This window comes from Mixophyes fleayi, chromosome 2 (assembly GCF_038048845.1).
Source record: "Mixophyes fleayi isolate aMixFle1 chromosome 2, aMixFle1.hap1, whole genome shotgun sequence".
NCBI lineage: Eukaryota > Metazoa > Chordata > Amphibia > Anura > Limnodynastidae > Mixophyes > Mixophyes fleayi.
The window spans coordinates 61,444,807-61,463,974 of NC_134403.1; the positions used below are offsets into that span (position 1 = coordinate 61,444,807).

A 19,168-nucleotide genomic window follows, 5' to 3' on the forward strand; every position below is an offset into this window, starting at 1 on the left:
ATAGCGCTTTCCTGGTGAGGGATCCAGTTAAGCTGCAGAGGCTTCAGCTGAATCAGATAAAAAAAACAACAATACCGCTATTCTGAAATTAACAAATGCTGCTGTCACCATAGAGGTCTATGAGAACAGTGGTAAGCTCCAATAATTAGGTTAATGGTGGAGAAATCTATGATTTCTTGATGTTATCACTTTGATAGATAACAAAAAGCGGTGAAAGAGCCTTTTGTCGGTGTTTGCGTTGGCATTTTGGCTCTTTGTCGCTTCTTATATAGATCCCATAGTAAAGTAGTACTTTACAGGGTAATATTTGACTAATAACCATTGCTGTTTTCATGCACAATGAGCATAAAATAATGGCGTAGAGAGTAATGTTGACAGATTAAAGGAAAGTGTTGGGAATGTAAGGATCCCTTCATCCCTTCCCATATACAACTTAAAGCCTAGAAAATGAATATTAACCTACCTATCCGAGTTAATATTAAGAACCCTAAATGAAATATCCCAATATGAATATTAAATAATTGAAGTAACATTTAGGTGTTGTAGTAAAACGCTCAAAATTAACATGAAACATCTATATCTCCCAAACTGAACATGTGCCCCCAATACAGTGATTTGGCAACAGGCGGCCCGCTTCACTGTGCACATACCGGCCCCTGTAGGGGATGAACTAGCATTGTCGGACCCCCCTCACTACTAGGCACCACAGAAACCGCAGTCCTTATAACTATTAAAGTTCCGTCCTTGAAAACCACCTATATATACTTTTCTCGGTTTGAGATTGTTATGGGGATAAAATCAGTGGTGTGATAAATATGCTGTGAGCCAAACATACATTTTTGTGGAAAAATAGAGGAGTCTATTATTAACCTTTATTTGTATACATAAATCCAAATATATCAATTCACAAAACTGGGTCAATTTGGAAGGAAAAGGGACAGAGCACAGTGGTTAGTTTCCATGCACTGCTGGGGCTTTGAATTGAATTTGAGTCCTAAGGTGCCCAAACACAGACACACAACAATTTTTCAGTTAACTCACAAGCCACCAATGATCCGAGAATTTCTAGATGCATTTGATATGGTTGAGAGTGTTGAGGAATATTTAGATGAAGCTGAGTAACTTGAATTGGTTTCTGCAGGATATGGAGAACGAGTGTAGAGATTTAGATTTGTGAAGTAGCAAGAGGAAGATCAGTTATGCTGCAGTATTTAGGACAGATTGAAGCAGGGACAGATGGTTGAGTGAAATACCAAAAAAGAGAATGTTGCAGTAGTTGTGGTGTAAGATGATGATGAATGAGTTAGTTTTAGTTTAGAGAAGAGCTTATTCTATCAATATTTTGAAGATGGAGTTGACAGGACTGCAAGAGAGATCTGATATGAAGGGTAAAGCAGAGGACGGATATCAACCCATCGTGTTTGGGAGACTGAGAAAATTGTGGTTCCTCTACCCAAAGAGGCGAGTAGCAGTCAAGGCCTGCTGACCCAAAATATCAAATATTGTAGGTGAGTGTGACGATTATGTATTATTGTTATTTTCCCTTAATATTCAGGTATGACAATGTATTTTGTATGTAAACTTGTAATGTAATCTCAACATGTGCTTTGCTAAATGACATGAGTCTGAACCTATGCAAGTGTCAATAGTCTTTTGAAATTAGCCAGGCCCAGGGGCAGATAAGCATCTCTGAGGAGTTTTTTGTATGCAGAGGATATGGACCTGACCGGCCAAGCAGAACGAGCAGAGGTGAGATTCATGCCCTCTGAGATGTCAGAGATGTCACTTTGAAATCCCTGTGTTATTCAGGGAATCAACCTGCCCTGACATTGACAGATTAGGGTAAATTCCAAAGGTGGGGGTGAGAGCTATATGAAAAAGGTTTAAAATCTTCTGCCTTAGACAATAACATGTGCATTTTCTTGAGGGGACCTATCTAGATTGAAATGTGTTATTGTTCCCAAAGTGTACCCTCACAAGCCAAGTCTAGTAAGTAGTGACTCTGGTTTTATTTCCTATTTTATTCCTGAAACTTATTTGTGCAACTTATCTTGTATATCTTGTTATTAACTGTTTTGTAATTAAGCCTTGGAAATATTTTCGGATTAAATAAATTTTATCTGTGATTGTGAAGTTACGATGCTACATGTGTATGTGATTTAAGTGTGAAACATTAATAAGTGGTGTTGGTGAACGAAGGGACGCCATAGTAAATCCTTTGTGGTGGCAGAAAAGATGTAAGTGACTAAGGTGACTTCAGTCACGGCCAGCTTTTCTGATTGCTGTATCTGAGACAAGCTGGGCGTTCGTGGCAAATTGGTTGGCAGCGGTGGAGTTGATAATATTTTTCTTTTTATCATAAGAACTTAAGTGAATTAGTGGTGTGTAATTCTAGAGAGAGTCAGCATCCAAATTGACCGGAGATTACTCTTAAGGCTTACAAAATTTTAAAGGACATACTGCACCTATAGTTTCTGCCCCTTCTTGTTTTCTTTTCTATTTTTTATTTGGTGGAAGTGTGAGGTCCAGGCTGGCCACTCACTATAAGCAGATGAAAAAGGATGAGCTTTTGACTTTGTCTGTCGACAGATGAGTTGTCTTCCCCGGCAGGAACCAAAAGCATTTGATTCAAGTGCTTGTGGAGGCTGATCAGAAGCTAAGTGTTGGAGGAGGCAGTAGAGAAAACCCCTCTGCTTCAATACAGCAGTCAGCACTGGACATTACCACATACCTCTGTTGAATCAAGTGGTGAGTTTACCCTGGACACACTGCTCTCAAACAGATGAAAGATGCAGACTCCCAACATCATTGCGGCTGATCCAGCAACTCCAAGAGGCTGCAGAACGCAGAGCAGACCGGGAGGCTGCTGAACGCCACGCTGCTTCAGACAGAAAGACTGCTGCTGTCGAACGACAAGCTGAACGCAAACACCAGCTGGAGCTAGCTGGGCTCAGCAGCCAGTCGGCGGACCAAGGCCCGGGTAGAAAAAAACCCAGTCACGACCAATTCCCTGTGTTGGAAAAAGACGGCGATCTTGATATGTTCCTGAGGGGATTTGAAAGGACTTGCCGACAGTTTGCCCCCAGTGAGTGGGCCAGCTATTCAACCCCTGGATTGAGAGGGAAAGCTTTGGAAGCGTCTGCAAACCTTCCCCAGGAACTTGGATGGTGATTAGGCCGCAATTAAGAAAGCTTTGTTACGTCATTGCAACGTAATTCACTCAGCCACTGCACAAGCTATCTGTAAAGGATCTTATGTGCAATCTTGTCTTTTAGTTATATGGTGTGATTGTCCTATATTTGATTGTTTAAGAATTTTATTACTTTGTAGTGTGTGTGATTAGTGGGGGTTAATCCATGAAAGTGGTCACATGGCTATTTGATCCTATTTAAACAGCAGTCTAAGGGCTCGATTTACTAAGCTGCGGGTTTGAAAAAGTGGGTATGTTGCCTATAGCAACCAATCAGATTCTAGCTTTCATTTATTTAGTACCTTCTACAAAATGACAGCTAGAATCTGATTGGTTGCTATAGGCAACATCCCCACTTTTTCAAACCCGCAGCTTAGTAAATCTAGCCCTAAGGCTTTTTAAGACTGTGAGGCTGTTAGTTAGTGAGGATTCTTCTAAGTGAGGATTTTTACAAGTGTATTAACAAATTTAGTCAGTATAGTAAGAGATTTACAAGAAATGAACAGGAGGGGAACCTTTACCTGCAAACACTGCTACATGAGGACAACATTCCACAATCAGCCGTGAGCTCTGATATCCTCCACCACCTGCATTGTCAACTGCCTGGACACTCCCTGCTGATCTGTTTCTCACACTTATTTTTGGGTGCTGCAGTTTTTATATGACTTGTTGATTCCACTTACGTTGCTTGTATTCCCACCTTTAAACCGCAATGTTGCTGCACTTAACTTGAACTTTTAACTGGCTCCCTCTTGTCTTGTGTACTTACATAACCAGCTCAGTGCACCTTGTATTATGTCTTATGTTATACTATTGCCTTCCAATCATGCCTGATGTCACTATCTAATCTAACTGTTTTTATAAACACACCCATCTGGTATCTCTACTGTCCTAACTGCTTCCTATTCCCTGGCTCATACTTTACATCTTTTCTTCCTCTTTTCTCTCCTTCTACTGCTGCACTCTCTTGCTTTACTCACCTTTCCTGCTCTCACCATTTCCTCACTTCACTTGTAAGCCCTTACCATCCTTGATTTCTGTATTACTTTCAACGGTCTATCCAACACCTGCTCTAGCTTTATCATGATTTGCTTCTCTCTTACTTCTGTCCTCTCCCTCTATCCCCCTGCTTCCCTTGTCCAACCTTTCCATATTCCTCCTCCTCCTCATTCCCCCCTCTCCCTTCCCATCCCCGTCCCTATTTCACTCCTCTATTCTCTTCTGTGTCTCTGTGACCCTGATCTGACTCGCAGCCCCCTCCACCATCTTTCCCTCTCTCCTCCTTTTCCCCACTCACACCATTTCCTTCTTGTCCCCTTCGCTGCTCTTCTCTCAGTGTCAGTCTGTTCCTACCTACCATCTCCCTCTCTTACCACCCAGGAAATCTATTCCTTCATGTCACTCCTTCCTTCTGCCTCTCCCATTTATAAACCCCCTTACCTGCCCCATATCCACTCCTCTCCCACCTGTTGGTCCCGTGCCCCTCGTCTCCGGTCTGTTGACAAGTCCCCTCTTATTTCTGCTGCTCGTCCAATTCCAATCCTCTCTCACTGTCATGCCTCGCTCCATATCACACTCACCCATGCAGTCGAGCAACTCCAACAATCTCATCCACATCTCTACTCTTCCCTCTTTTCCTCTATCCTGTGGTCTCTGGAATGCCAGGTCAGTTTGTAACAAATTGACCTCTATCCATGATCTCTTTATCCCTAGATCCTTCAACCTGCTTGCCATCATTGAAACCTGGCTATCCCCTGAGGACACTACCTCTCCTGCTGCTCTCTCTTTTGGGGGCTTGTCCTTCTCCCACACACCCAGACCTGTGTACCGGCAAGGTGGTGGCGTCAGCACACTTCTCTCCTCCTGCTGCTTTTTTTGGATTCTTTCCCCTGAACCCTCCCTCTATTTTTCCTCCTTTGAGGTACACTCTATCCGCCTATTCCACCCAGTTCACCTCTGTGTTGCTGTTATCTACCATCCTCCCGGTCCTGTCTCCCCTTTCCTTCATCACTTTGCCACCTAGCTCCCGCAATTTCTCTCCTCTGACCTTCCCTCCTTCATCTTGGGGGACTTTAATATCCCTATAGACAATCCCTTAGACCCTGCTGTCTCCAAACTTCTCTTCCCCTCCTCCTCCCTTTGTCTCTCTCAATGGACCTCCTCTCCCCCCCACCACAGTGACCACTCCCTTGATCTGTTTTGTTCACACCTTGGTACTGTCTCTGACCTCATTAATTCACCCTTTTCTCTCTCAGACCACCATCTCCTCTCTATTAGCATCTCTCCACCCCTCTCACCATCCCCATCCCCCAAGGTTACTCTCACCAGGCGTATCTTGACACAGTTGATCCTACCACATTCTCCTCCTCCTCCTCCCTGGGCTCGCTCCTCTCCCCCTTCACCACTTTTTCTTGCCCCGATGAGGCTATCTTCTATTACAATCGCACTTTTACCACTGCACTTGACTCTGTCGCCCCGGCTGTCACAATCAAGCTTCGTCGGACCCCGCCTCAACTGTGGCACTCTAAACTTACCTGCTATCTTCAAAAATGCTCCCGCAGTGCAGAACGGCTCTGGGGAAAGTCATGCATTCATGCTGATTTCCTCCACTTCAAGTTCATACTTGCCTCTTACAGTTTGGCCCTATTGCTCTCTAGAAGATAATTCTTTACAGCTCTCATTTCTTCCCAATCCTCAAAGCCCCCATCGGTTTTTTGCCACCTTCAACTTCCTCCTCTCCCCTTCCCCTCTCCCACTCCCCCCCATGCTCTCTGTTGTCGACTTTGCTACCCACTTCACCCCCAAGATTGAGTCTATACGTCATAACATCTCCCAGCAGTCCCTTCTTACCCCACCCTCTCCTCCCTCACTGCCCACTCTGTTCCCCTTCCCACCCGCTGCAGCTGCTATCTCCTTTCTGCCCTCCCCTCTTGCTACCTCTCCCTCCTTTTCTTCCTTTACTCCGGTATCTGCAGATGAAGTCCATACCCTTCTCTCTTCCTCAACCACCTCCACTTGCCCACAGGACCCAATCCCCTGCCACCTCCTCCGCTCCCTCCTTCTTGAAGCCTGCTCCCACTTTGCCCACCTCCTCAACCTATCCCTCTCCTCTGGAATCTTCCTGTCCTCTTTTAAACATGGTCTTGTCTCCCCCATACTCCAGAAGCCGCTCCTTTATCCCACCTCTCTTTCTAATTACCGCCCTATTATGCTTCTTCCTTTTGCCTCCAAACTCCTTGAAGGGGTTGTCTACAACTGTCTCACCTCCTTTCTCTCTTCTCACTCACTCCTTGACCCACTCCAATCCGGTTTTTGCCCCCTCCACTCCACTGAAACTGCCCTCACTAAGGGGGAATTCAATTAGCCGTGTTACTTGAAAAAGTAATGCGACTTGCACTCTATTACCGTTATTACGGTCATAGTGTGCGTATTTACCATTATTACGGTACTTTTAACGCCGGCCTTTTCCTCACAGCTCCCTGAGCTGTGAGCTGAAAATCCGGGTTAAAAGTACCGTAATAGCGGTAATAGTTTTAACGCTGCGTTACTTTTTAAAGTAATGCAGCTAGTTGAATTACCCCCTAAGGTCACTAATGACCTTCTCCTCGCTAAATCCAAAAGACACTACTCCCTTCTTATCATTTTTGACCTCTCTGCTGTCTTCGATACCGTTGACCACGCACTCCTTTTGCAAACTCTCAAATCTATAGGCCTCTAGCACTGTCCTCTCTTGGTTTTCCTCTTACCTTACCAACCGCTCCTTCTCAGTCTCTACACATGACTCTACATCCGCCCTTCTTCCCTTACCTGTTGGCGTTCCTCAAGGTTCCGTTCTTGGCCCTCTGCTTTTCTCCCTCTACACCTCCTCCCTTGGTGTCCTCATCCGCTTTTTTGACCTCCAGTACCACCTATATGCTGATGATACCCAAGTTTATCTTTCATCCCCTGACCTCTCCCCTTCACTTCTGTCTCGTGTCTCCTGCTGTCTCTCGGCCATCTCATCTTGGATGTCCCAACGCTTCCTTAAACTCAATATTTCCAAGACTGAACTTATCGTCTTCCCCCCTTCCAGGACTTTCCCACCTCCTCCCCTCTCTATATCTCTGTTAATAACACTACCCTCATTTCTGTCGCTCAAGTCCGATGCCTTGGGGTCATCCTTGATTCTGTCCCTCTCAAAATCCTGCTACTTCCACCTTTGGAATATATCCAAGATACGCCCCTTTCTCACCACGGAACCTACGAAAACCCTTGTTCATTCGCTTGTAATCTCTCGCCTTGACTACTGTAACCTCCTTCTCTCTGGCCTACCTGATTCTCACCTTGACCCTCTTAAGTCTATCCTCAATGCTGCTGCCTGTCTCATTTTTCTCTCCCTCCCTGCTGTTTCCCTCCAACAGTCAATACATTGGCTACCCATGGCCTACAGAAATAAATTTAAACTCCTCACCCTCACCTTCAAAGCTCTTAATGAATCCTCCCTCCCTACATCTCCAATCTCATCTCTACCTACCCTCCTAGCTGCCCCCTCCGCTCTGCCTGTGACCACCGCCTCACTACTTCACTGATCACCTCTTCTCACTCCCGTCTCCAGGACTTTGCCCGGGCTGCTCCCCAGGTGTGGAACGATCTTCCATGTTCCATCAGGTTAGCATCTACTCTCAATGCTTCAAGCGTGCCATTAAGACTCATTTCTTTATTCAAGTCTATCAGTCCTCCTCCTAACTCCCTTGTCCTGGCTCTCTCCCCCAGCTAGTACCACCCTATTTGTGTCTCCCCCTTTCCTTTAGGATGTAAGCTCTCAGGAGCAGGGCAGGGCTCTTTCCTCGTGTGCTCCTTCTGCTATTCCATCACTCCTGCTTCCCTAGCTCTGTTTTAGCTCTGTTTTCTCAAGCTACGGCCTACTTCTATATATATATATTTGTTCTTCATTTTTTGTTTTTTCTAAGTGATGGCTGCACAGTTAGTGTGTATAATTCTAAGTGTATTTATTTCAACCTCTTTGCACCAGAATTTGATCTAAATTAAGAAAGTGCATTTTTATTTCTAATGGTATGCTGTCTTTTCACTGTTTGTTTGTTTAAACCTTTTATTGCTAGTGTTTGTTGGGGGAGTTTATTGAGGGCTTGATTGAAGAACACTGATCACATGAGTTTGTTAACCTTATATATTCATTGTAGAATGGCTGCAAGCCAGTGATGACTGCATAGTTAGTGTGTATAGTTCTAAGTGTGTTAGTTACAAGTGCAAAAAAATTAAATAGTTTAATTCAGAGTTATACTGGAGTTCAACAGGAAAAGAACATTCTGCCTATTATCACAGCTACACAAGGACAGCAGTCAGTATTCACCTGAAACTCCATATTCTACTCCTGATGTATTCTACTCTCCCTGACTACAAGCTACAAGCAACATGAGGACTGTTTTGGACTCAGATCTTATTTTCTTCTCATCTCAGTTCGTTTTATCTGCCAGTTTATTTTCCCTGCAAAATCTCCTCTGTTTAATCAGCCCGCTGGACTACTTGCTCAGCCACTCCCTACTCATGCTACAGTTATTTCAGTCCCCTACCTGAGCATTGTACTTTCAGTTCTACTTTAAGCTTTGTCTGCCATCACAAGTAGGAAAACATGATACTGACTTTCAATCACTCTCCTCTCTCATGACTTAGGTAATTCCTTTAATTCCCTGATTTTTGCTATTTCACTCATAAATCCCAATGCTTGCCAAAATATTGTTCTTTCTCTCTTTTCATGGCATTATCTTTAGGACTATATCATCCCTCACCCATCCTGCAACACACACCTCTGTCCTCATTGCCCTATCATTACTTCACTCACCTCTAGTGAACACTCATGAACTCTTTTCCTATTTAAATTCAATAACTTTAACAGCCTCACCCTGCCGCCAGAAACTAAAAAGACACACATCTTACAATCATCTTTCCTACCTGTCTTCCTCCCTGCTTCTATTAGCGGATGATATATCACCTAATCCAGGCCCCCCTCAATTCTGCCACACGCATATATCTGGAAGAGAGGGAAGACAGGTGATGTGTTTGAGATTTGCTGGATTTCTGTAGTGTTCAAAGTCCTTTAAATGTGCCCTTTGAAATGCACGCTCTGTTTGTAACAAATTTACCTCCATTCATGATCTCTTCATCTCAAACAACTTCAACCTTCTCGCAATAACAGAAACATGGCTCACACAATCAGACACTGCTTCACCTGCATCCCTTTCACATGGTGGTCTTCATTTCACCCACACCCCCAGACCTGGAGGCAGACAAGGAGGGGGGGGGGGGGGTTGGACTACTTCGCTGCTCCCCACAGTCCACGTTCACAGTTCTACCAAATGTCCCATCACTCACATTCACATCTTTTGAAGTACATGCTGTTAGGATTTTTAACCCGTTCTCTATGCGTGTTGCGGTCATCTATCACCCCCCTGGTCCACACCAACAATTTCTTGAACACTTCTCTGCATGGCTCCCTCACTTCTTATCCTCTGACATCCCCACCATCATCATGGGTGATTTCAACATCTCTATTTCTAATCCACGTTCCAATGCTGCTTCCAAACTACTCTCTCTAACCTCTCCCAGTGGATTGAATCTTGAGTCTTGATATTGTTTTCTCTAGACTATGCTCAGTTTCTGATTTCCTTTACACTCTTTTCCCCCTCTCGGATCATCACCTTATTAGATACTCGCTCACCCCCAGTTCTTTACCCTCCCTATTGTCAAACTCTTCCAAGCCTCCTCACAACCGCAGGAATATCAACTCTATTGATCTTCAACAGTTTTCCACCTCTCTCCAACACATTCTCTCCCCAATTTTTGCATTCTCCTCCCCTGATCAGGCAGTACCCCATTTTCACCAAACACTAACAATTGCCCTGGATCAAGTGGCTCCAGTGACACTACATACTCCGCGTAGACTTCGTTGCCAACCGTGGCACACTAAGGTAACACAAACTCTACAAAAACTCTCGTAAAGCAGAACATCACTGCAGTAAATCTTGTACCTCTAATGATTTCATCACTTATACTGATATCTACCACTCCTTTAGAAATGCTCTGGACACTGCTAAACAAACATACTACCAATCTCTCATCTATGCTTAGGCTTCTAACCCTAAACGCTTTTTTAACACATTTAAATCTCTTCTGAATCCTCCCTTCCCAAATCCTCCAACTACCATTAGTTTACAGGATTTGATTCCTATTTCAAGGACAAAATAGATAAGATCAGACTTGAAATGGTATCACCTCCCTCTACAAGCAATCGCCTCAATTCCTTTGTAGTACTCTCTGACACTCTCTCTTCATTTGATCCCACAAATGAAGGGGAAGTTTCTACTCTCTTCTCATCTTCCTACTCTACCTCCTGTCCTCTTGATCCCATTTCCTCAGAAATTGGTAAGTCCCTGTCTCCTGTGCTCATTCCCCCTCTAACTAAAATCTGTAATCTATCTCTTTCTACTGGTATTTTTCCATCACTATTCAAGCATGAAGTGATTACTCCCATTTTAAAAAATAAATAAATTCTAAACTTAACTCTCTCGCAAATTACCGCCACATCTCTCAGCTCCCATGCCCCTCCAAGCTTCTCAAGCAAATTGCCTACACTAACCTTACACACTTTCTTAGAACAAACAACCTATTGGATCCTCTTCAGCTTTTGCTCTCAACACTCCACAGAGACTGCGCTGACCAAGGTTGTCAATGATCTGATCACAGCAAAAAGTAAAAACCATTCCTTTCTTCTAATTCTCCAGGATCTCTCTGCTGCATTTGACACTGTTGCCCACTCTCTCATCATATAAACACGACAATCTCTAGGTCTTGAAGGCACTGTCCTATCCTGGTTCTCATCCTAACTATCTAATCGCTCTTTCAGTGTTAATTTCTCTGGATCCACATCTGCTCCGTTTCCTTTATCAGTTGGAGTACCACAAGGCTAAGTCCTAGGACCTCTGCTATTCTCTATCTACACCACTTCTCTTGGAAAATAATAAGCTCCTTTTGGATTTTAGTATCATTTCTATGTGGATGATACACAATCTGTGTTGTCTCCCGTTACTGACTGTCTTTCTGCCATCTCATCTTGGATGTCTTCTCACCAACTCAAACTCAAGCTTTCAAAAACTGAATTAATAATATTCCCACCCAAAAACAGAAGTTTCCTGCTTGACATTTCTATTTCTGTTGATAACATGACCATAAATCCCACCCCGCAAGCTCGTTGCCTAGATATAATCCTTGACTCACAACTATCATTTATTCCCCACATCAACCCTATATCTAAATCATGTTACATACACCTAAAGAACATTTCCAGAATACGCACATATCTCACACAAGACACCGCAAAAACCTTAATTCGTGCATTCATCATCTCCCGCATCGACTATTGCAATTCCCTCCTTACTGGTCTTCCCAAAGTCAGACTTGAAGCCCTATAATCTATTTTGCACGCAGCGGCTAGATTGATTGTCCCTGCAAACCGTTCTTCTGCTGAGCCACTCTGTCAGTCTCTACATTGGTTGCCTGTATTTCAACGAATCCAATATAAAATTCTTCTAACAACAGGCTGTTATGAATCCCAGTGCATTCACGAAGTGCAACGGAAGTGTAAGGCAAAGTGTCTTTATTCAGGTAAATATATTAACAAAGATAACTCAAATCCACAGATAACAGGTTCCAAAAAAGACAATATAGTAAAATGGCAGGAACAAGTATAATAAGTTTACCCCAGTCCAAAAGGCACAAGGCTGTCCAGGAAAGCAGACAGAGTCCAGGGATCAAATAGAGACCAGACAAACAAATCCAAATAGCCAGGCAGAGATCAAGCAAATAGGCGAGGTCCAGAAGTCTGTCCAAAAGGTCAGGGTAACAGGCAAAACAGCATGGTCCAAGGTACAGGCAAACGATTCGGGGTCTCAGGCAAGCAGGCAAGGTCCAAGGTACAGGCAGGGTTCATACACAGCAATACAATCCAGCAGGTATATACCAAACAGAACAGGAGCAGGTTAGCAGCAGCCAGGAACAACGGATGAACTGCACAGAGCACAGCTAGAGGCAGGTACTTAAAGCAGTGCAACAGGTGCAGTTCTAATTAGCATCAGACAAGGAGATTAACTCCTTCAGGCATATTGCAGAGTTCAGGAGCAGGACAGCAGCACCTCTGATGGATTATAGGTACTGCTGCCAGATACAAAACAAAGGCAGTCATAACACAGACAATGCTGTCAACAAAATTGCACCGACATACATTTCCTCAATTGTCTCAAAATATCTCCCAACTCGACACCTCCGTTCTGCACAAGATCTGCGTCTCTCTTCCACTCTCATTACATCCTCCCATTGTCAGTTACAGGACTTTTTTCGGGCTGCACCTACTTTGTGGAATTCCCTCCCTCGCACAGTAAGACTTTCCTCTAGTCTTCAAACATTCAAGTGTTCTCTGAAAACCCACCTCTTCAGACAAGTTTATGATATTCCTCAACCACCATCTTAATCTCCATAGATTACCCTATTACCACCCTCTACAAAGCTAACACAAGACAACAACCCTCTGACGAACATTGCCACACACACAGCCCACCCAATACTTTTACCTTTTCATTCTAGCTGTCCATTGTGCAATATGATGTAGTACATGTCCTTGTGTTTCAAACTCGCATTGTCCTATAGATTGTAAGCTTGCAAGCAGGGTTCTCTTACCTCTCTGGCTGTATGTATTACCCAATACTGTCTTATTAATGTTTGTTCAAAATTGTAAAGCGCTACAGAATTTGCTGGCGCTATATAAATAAATGATGATGATCATGTTGTGTCATGGGTCACTGTTTTCTGTATATGTCATGTACGGCGCTGCGGACCCTTTGTAGCGCCTTTTAAATTAAAGATAATAAATAATAATAATAATAAACTCCTGAGGCTTAACAACGAAAGTTCCGAGTCTCAAGACGCAGTCCCTATACCTATTCCGGACTGTTAGCGCAATTATCCACCATGATGCATCAATGGATTGAGGGATTGCAGGTACTGGACTATGATAAACCAAAGGATTTCATTCTCCAGGAGTAGTTCCTCACACTGTGCCCAGCTGAGGTGAAAGAATGGGTTGTGGATCGTGACCCTAAGACATCGCAAGAGGCTTCCAGCCTGGCCAAAAAGTACACCATTACCAGGGCTCCTGTAATGAAGAAGAGTTGGGGAGCTCCAGGGCACACTATGTGAAAAGAGAGGCAACCTGGAGGATCACCCGAGTTCCTCATCAACCAAACCAGCTCTTGCTACACCTTTTGGGAGGGCGGGGGCAAAACCTGTTTTGGCAACTATCCGCAGGTGTTTTATGTTTAAGAAGAAAACAACACCTTCTCCTGCGGGGGGCCCAGCAGGGAAACCAGTGCCGGCCATCCTGTGTGCATGAGGCAAGTCTCACTTGGGTTGTTAGACTCTGGCGCAGACCTGACTCTTGTATATCCAGCACTAGTGAACCCAGAAAACATTATTACCTTGAAAGCTATTGCTGTGCAAGGAGTGGGGGGCTTACACTTCGCCATACCCCTAGCCAGAGTGTACCTAGATTGGGAATCTGATAGCGGAATATGAGATGTTGGGGTACTAAACAATCTGCCTGCCACGGTACTGTTGGGGACTGATTTAGGAAGGATGCATGCTGCTTATATGTAATGAAATTTCATGTCCTGCTGTGAAATGCAGATTTACAGGTACCTGACCAAGAGTGCAGCACAGAGGAGCTGTGTATTAACCCCTGCAAGTGTGGAGGAGCGCTCACTAGAAACTAATCCCCTTCCACCCCCTCCCTTCCTGTAGAAATTACAGGCTCAGACAGTGATTTGAATAAGGACAGGCAGCCTGCTGTGTGCAACACTGATCAGCTCAGAAGTTATACTTTCAAAGCAGAACACCACACTGATCCCAGTCTATCAACCGTGGGGAGCAGGTCAATCAGTCCTATCTTGAAGGTGAACATGATAGAATTGTTTGGAAAAATGGCCTTTTGTACAGAGAGAAAAATGTCACGCATATGTATCCAGATGTAATTGCTGATAGACAGCTAGTGGTAACACAGACTCTTGCTGAAAGTGGACCATGAGATTCCCTAAGCAGGACATTTGGGTGTTGCCAGAACCAAAGCTTGTTTGGTACACAATTTTTACTAGCCTGGCATGATGACTGACATAGCCAAGTACTGTCGTTCATGCCATGCGTGCCAGTAGTTGGGAAGTGTGGTGATGTGGGGAGGGCCCCTCTCATTCCCCTGCCTGTCGTATCGGAACCCTTTGAATGGGTTGCTGTGAATATTGTGGGTCCTCTAGCCATTCCCAGTAGCTCAGAGAAAGAATACATTCTGACTGTAGTGGAATATGCTACTAGGTACTCTAAAGCAGTAGCCATTGCTACCAAAGTACCCTTTGGTAGCAATGGCACATTTCAAACTAGATAGATCCCCTCAAGAAAATGCACACGTTTTTGTCTAAGGCAGAATATTTTTTTTTTTTATTATAACAGTTTCTATTAGAAGTTTTCCAATTACAGATTAAAATAAGAAGGTCAATATCCAATCAAGAAATATTCACTGACAAGAAAGTGTTACAAAGGATTGAACAGTATCTTGTTTACAATCAACAAATGTCGATATTTGTTCACTTTATAACTTTTATATCTTGTTATCTTAAGAACAATAAAGAGCAATTTGTAAAGTTAAACGTTGTAACTCTTGATTTTATCAGCGCGTAAGAGTGAGTTTAGTATCAATAAGAATAAAATGGTAATTCACATAAAAGAATTGGAAGTGTTCATTCATATAAGATGACACACATAACACAAAATAATACTGGCATTAACAACAGCAACAGGAAGGCGACCGTGGACAACCTCCAAGTATATAACACAGCGGGTGGAAGTGTACCCACCACCCCATCCCCTCCACATGGTATGGATCTGAAGTTCAAATGCAAATAAAGGTGAGGGTGAGCATGAGGAATGGGGGGGGGGGCAGAAGACTGCTCCTCTACACAAAATCCCATATCAACAATTCCAGATACCCCACATCCATGTCAATTACTCCCCAAAGCACGGTGCAGAGACCATGTTATGTCTTCAAACATCTTTAACATTCCTTCTTGGGTATTAGGAGGGAGAGAGTCAATAAAAGGACCCCATTTCTTGTAGAATCGTTCAACCCCTTTCTCAATATCTGGCAACGTGGCTCTTCTATCTAAATACAGTGTATTAAAGAGTTAATTTTTCACTTCTGATAAAGATGGGGGGGATTTTTTAATCCAATGTCGAAAAATTGCTAGTTTAGCTATTGTGATGGTGACCATAATAAATGGTATAACATCCTGTGATTCTCTGGATGGAATAAGATGTACCCAATTTTCAAATTGACATAAGAAAATGGCCTTTCTATCACTTGGAAGAGAAGTATACAAGACAGAAGATAAAAAGCTTAGTATTTTATTCCAGAATTTCTAGATTTTTCTGCATTGCTAAATCTTATGGTAAAAATATGCACAAGCATGTCTGCATTTGGGACAGAACCCCGATTCTTCCGGAACATAACATCTCCTTTGATATTGTGATATACAGGTACGATTAAGAAATTTTATATGGGTCTCTTGTAGTCTTGTAGAATGAAGCCATTTCAGAATTTTTTCGTTATGTTTGAGTAGATCTATAGCAGGACTAAATTCAGGAGATTCCTTCAGCAGGGATCTATGTGTCTTATTCAAAATTTTGGGTGTATCTGACGGTAGTCGATCCTGGTAGAGGAATCTAATTTGGAATTTCTGTCTCTTGGAGAAATGTAAAAGGTCTTCTAGAGAGCTGGCTGCGGGGAGAGATAGTTTGTTATCTGTATGTATCATGATGTAATGGCGTAACTGCAAATACATAAAAAAATGGGAATTGAGCAGGTTAATTTTTCTTTAAGTTGTTGGAAAGGGAATAGGATGCCTCCAGGGTCGAATACATCTTTTATTGAGGCGATACCTTTGGTTCTCCAAGTGGAGATTTCAGCATTTTCTAGACCTGGAGGAAACACAGGGTTGCCCCAAATAGTAACGTAGTGTGTAGTAATTTGAGGGTGTTTTAAGTGTTTCATGATAATATTCCATGCCTTGTAGGTATCTGCAAATAAGATGTTTCGCATTATTTCTTCTGGTATCAATTTTTTCGGAAGGTGGAGGAGTGCCGCCAGTGAATATGGGTGCACTAATTCATTTTCTAGAGGCAGATTAATAAAGTATTCTTGCCTCAATAACCAACCTACAGCATAACGGAAAAGAGCAGAGAGCATAAATGCCATCACATCCGGGAAACCAATTCCACCTCTTTGTTTATTTTGTTTAAGTTTAACATTGTGAATTCTGGGTCGCTTACCTCTCCATAGAAAGGAAGTAAAGAGTGTGAGAGATATACATTTTATGAACTTCTTAAAGTAATGCATTTTGTATAATTACTGCTGAAAGAAGAATAGTCTGCAGCTTGCAGAATATTCTCTATGAACTTTGCCTTACATTCTTTTCTCTTCGCCAACATGTCTCTTCTCAAGAATGTGCACATCCAGCAGCTTCGGTACCAGGAGCCCACGACCCCCACTTGAGGCCTACGTGACTGAGATAAAGACATCTGCTTTACATCATGCCCACAAACTGCTGACATGGACAAGATGCCTTCAGAAACCTTGTATTCCTTATCTCCCTTTTTCTGTGTAACTATGTATAAATAAAGCTACTCTGACTTAGGGCTGGTCAGAACCAGATACATTTTCAGCCTAACATCTGAAGTTGTCTGTCTCTCTATCGATCGATACCCACAAGGTATAGCAGCCGGAGTTCAGGAGAAAGGACCCGTTTAGGTCATCTCTGACAAGAGTCTTGTGCATCTGTGTATATCAGTTTATATCTGCATCGGGTATGTCAATTTGGGAAAAATAACAGACTTAATCACAGCGTTTCTACCAAGTAGCGACAAACTAAGGTTTTTCCAATTAACTAGCATAAATTCTACTTTCTTAATAATGGGAGAATAATTGAGTTTATAAAGGTCACTCAGAGATGATGGAATGTAAATGCCCAAGTTTTTTAATTTTTGTGTTACTAAACGGAAATTTGAAATAGCTCTAATTTGGTCTGGATTCATTGCAGTGTTCGAAATAGGGAGTATTTTAGATTTTTGAAAGTTAATTTTATAACCTGCAAAGGATCCAAAGTTTTCTATTGTCTCTACAATTGTGGGGATAGATTTTTCTGGGCGTGTAACCATTAATAGCATATCGTCAGCAAACATCGCTAATTTGCATGATTCTGAACGAATTTGTATACCTGAATAATTAGGGTCTTCCCTGAGGGTTATAGCCTATTGGCTCAGCGTCTAGGAAAAAAAGAATACTGATCTCTGGAGATTTGGTATGCTGAATGTGTGACAAAACCGTCAGAACTTTGCGTATGTTCGTGACAGAATTCCGGCCCCAAATGAAACCTGATTGATCTGTGTGTATGATAGAGGGAAAGATACATTTTAATCTTTCCGCTAGTATTTTGGTTTAGATTTTGTAATCAATGTTGAGCAGGGAGATTGGTCTGTAAGACCCCGCATCATCTAGTTGCCTGTCTTGTTCGGGTAAAACTCTAAGAATTGCAGAGTTGAAATGTAGGTGTACTGAACGAGATTCAATGATTTGGTTAAAAAACTTAGTGTTTCTGTTATTTGAGATAGAAGTATATTATAAAACTCGCCACTCAAACCATCAGGTCCTGGTGCTATGAAGGTTTTTAAATTTTTTATTACATTGATGACTTCTTCTGTTTTGATTGGGGCTAGGAGGGATTCTGATTGTGGGTCAGAGATGCCAGGCATAGAGATTTTCTCCCAAAACTGGTCTTTGGAAGCAGGATTGATAGGGTCTTGAGAGTATAGTTTTGTATAAAAGTTATGAAAGATGTTAAGTATTTCTTTTCCATCACTAGACAGTGAGCCATCTTTAGATTTAAGGGCTGCAATAATAGTTGGGGATCTCTCACCTTTTAACAGATTGGATAACAAGCGGCTATTCTTATTTCCGTGTCTATAGAACTGAAATCTAGAAGCTTGTGAAGTTCTATCTGCCAATTAAGCAATTAGATTATTAAACTGTGTTTGTTTTTGCTTGTACATATTTTTATTTGTTAGAGATGGATTATTTTTCATGTTTTGGTAGGCTGAAGTAAGATCTCTTTGTGTCTAGGTATAGTTTAGTATGTGTTTTTATATGTTGGCTTGTAAATGAAATTATACGGCCTTTAATTACCGCCTTGGCTGTCTGCCAGAGTAAAGCCGGGTTAGATTGATGTTCTTCGTTATTGAACAGGAAATCATGCCAGGCTGCAATGAGCATATTTCTAAATGTTAATGAATTAGCTAAATAATTTGGTAATTTCCATTGCCTGTATGAACCTGTTTTATGTGTATTAGCTATTTCTATCCAAAGCAACGAGATGGTTTCTATGTCTGATCCACCTAGAGTGGGAAGAAGAGACTGGGATACTAATATGTAATCAATCCGAGATAACGTGCCGTGTGCCGCTGAAAGACAGGTGTATTCTTTTGAGGTGGGGTTCAATAGGCGCCAATAATCAGTTAAGTGTAGTTGGTCTATGATATACTTGATTCCTACCTTAGGCAGTTTGGAGGAGTAATGAATCGGAGCAGATGGCCCCTCCCTGTCCATTGTCGGAGATGCAACAAGATTGAAGTCCTCTCCAATTATCATATTGGAATCTAAGTAAGGATATAATTTTGAGACAATGTTCAGGTCAGACCTGTAATCCTACAACTAGACAAAGTAGAGTTTAAAACTGTGGTAAGTATTAAGGTGCAAAGTGTAGAAAGAAACTGATTTTAAAAGGTAATCTTTGTTGATTTTGTGTGTTTGTTTTATGTTGTCAAATGTTTGTTTTC

General features: G+C 42.5%; 1 long non-coding RNA gene and 1 pseudogene across 1 annotated transcript; one reads left to right on the forward strand and one right to left on the reverse strand.

Annotated features, from left to right (window-relative positions):
- LOC142139809 (tripartite motif containing 13-like) overlaps positions 1-19,168 on the reverse strand; it is a 693,488-nt pseudogene that overhangs the window by 666,796 nt on the left and 7,524 nt on the right.
- On the forward strand, positions 1,358-17,009 carry LOC142140110 (uncharacterized). The gene is made up of 2 exons (XR_012688297.1): positions 1,358-1,508; positions 16,782-17,009. It is a non-coding gene; the product is annotated as an uncharacterized LOC142140110 (long non-coding RNA).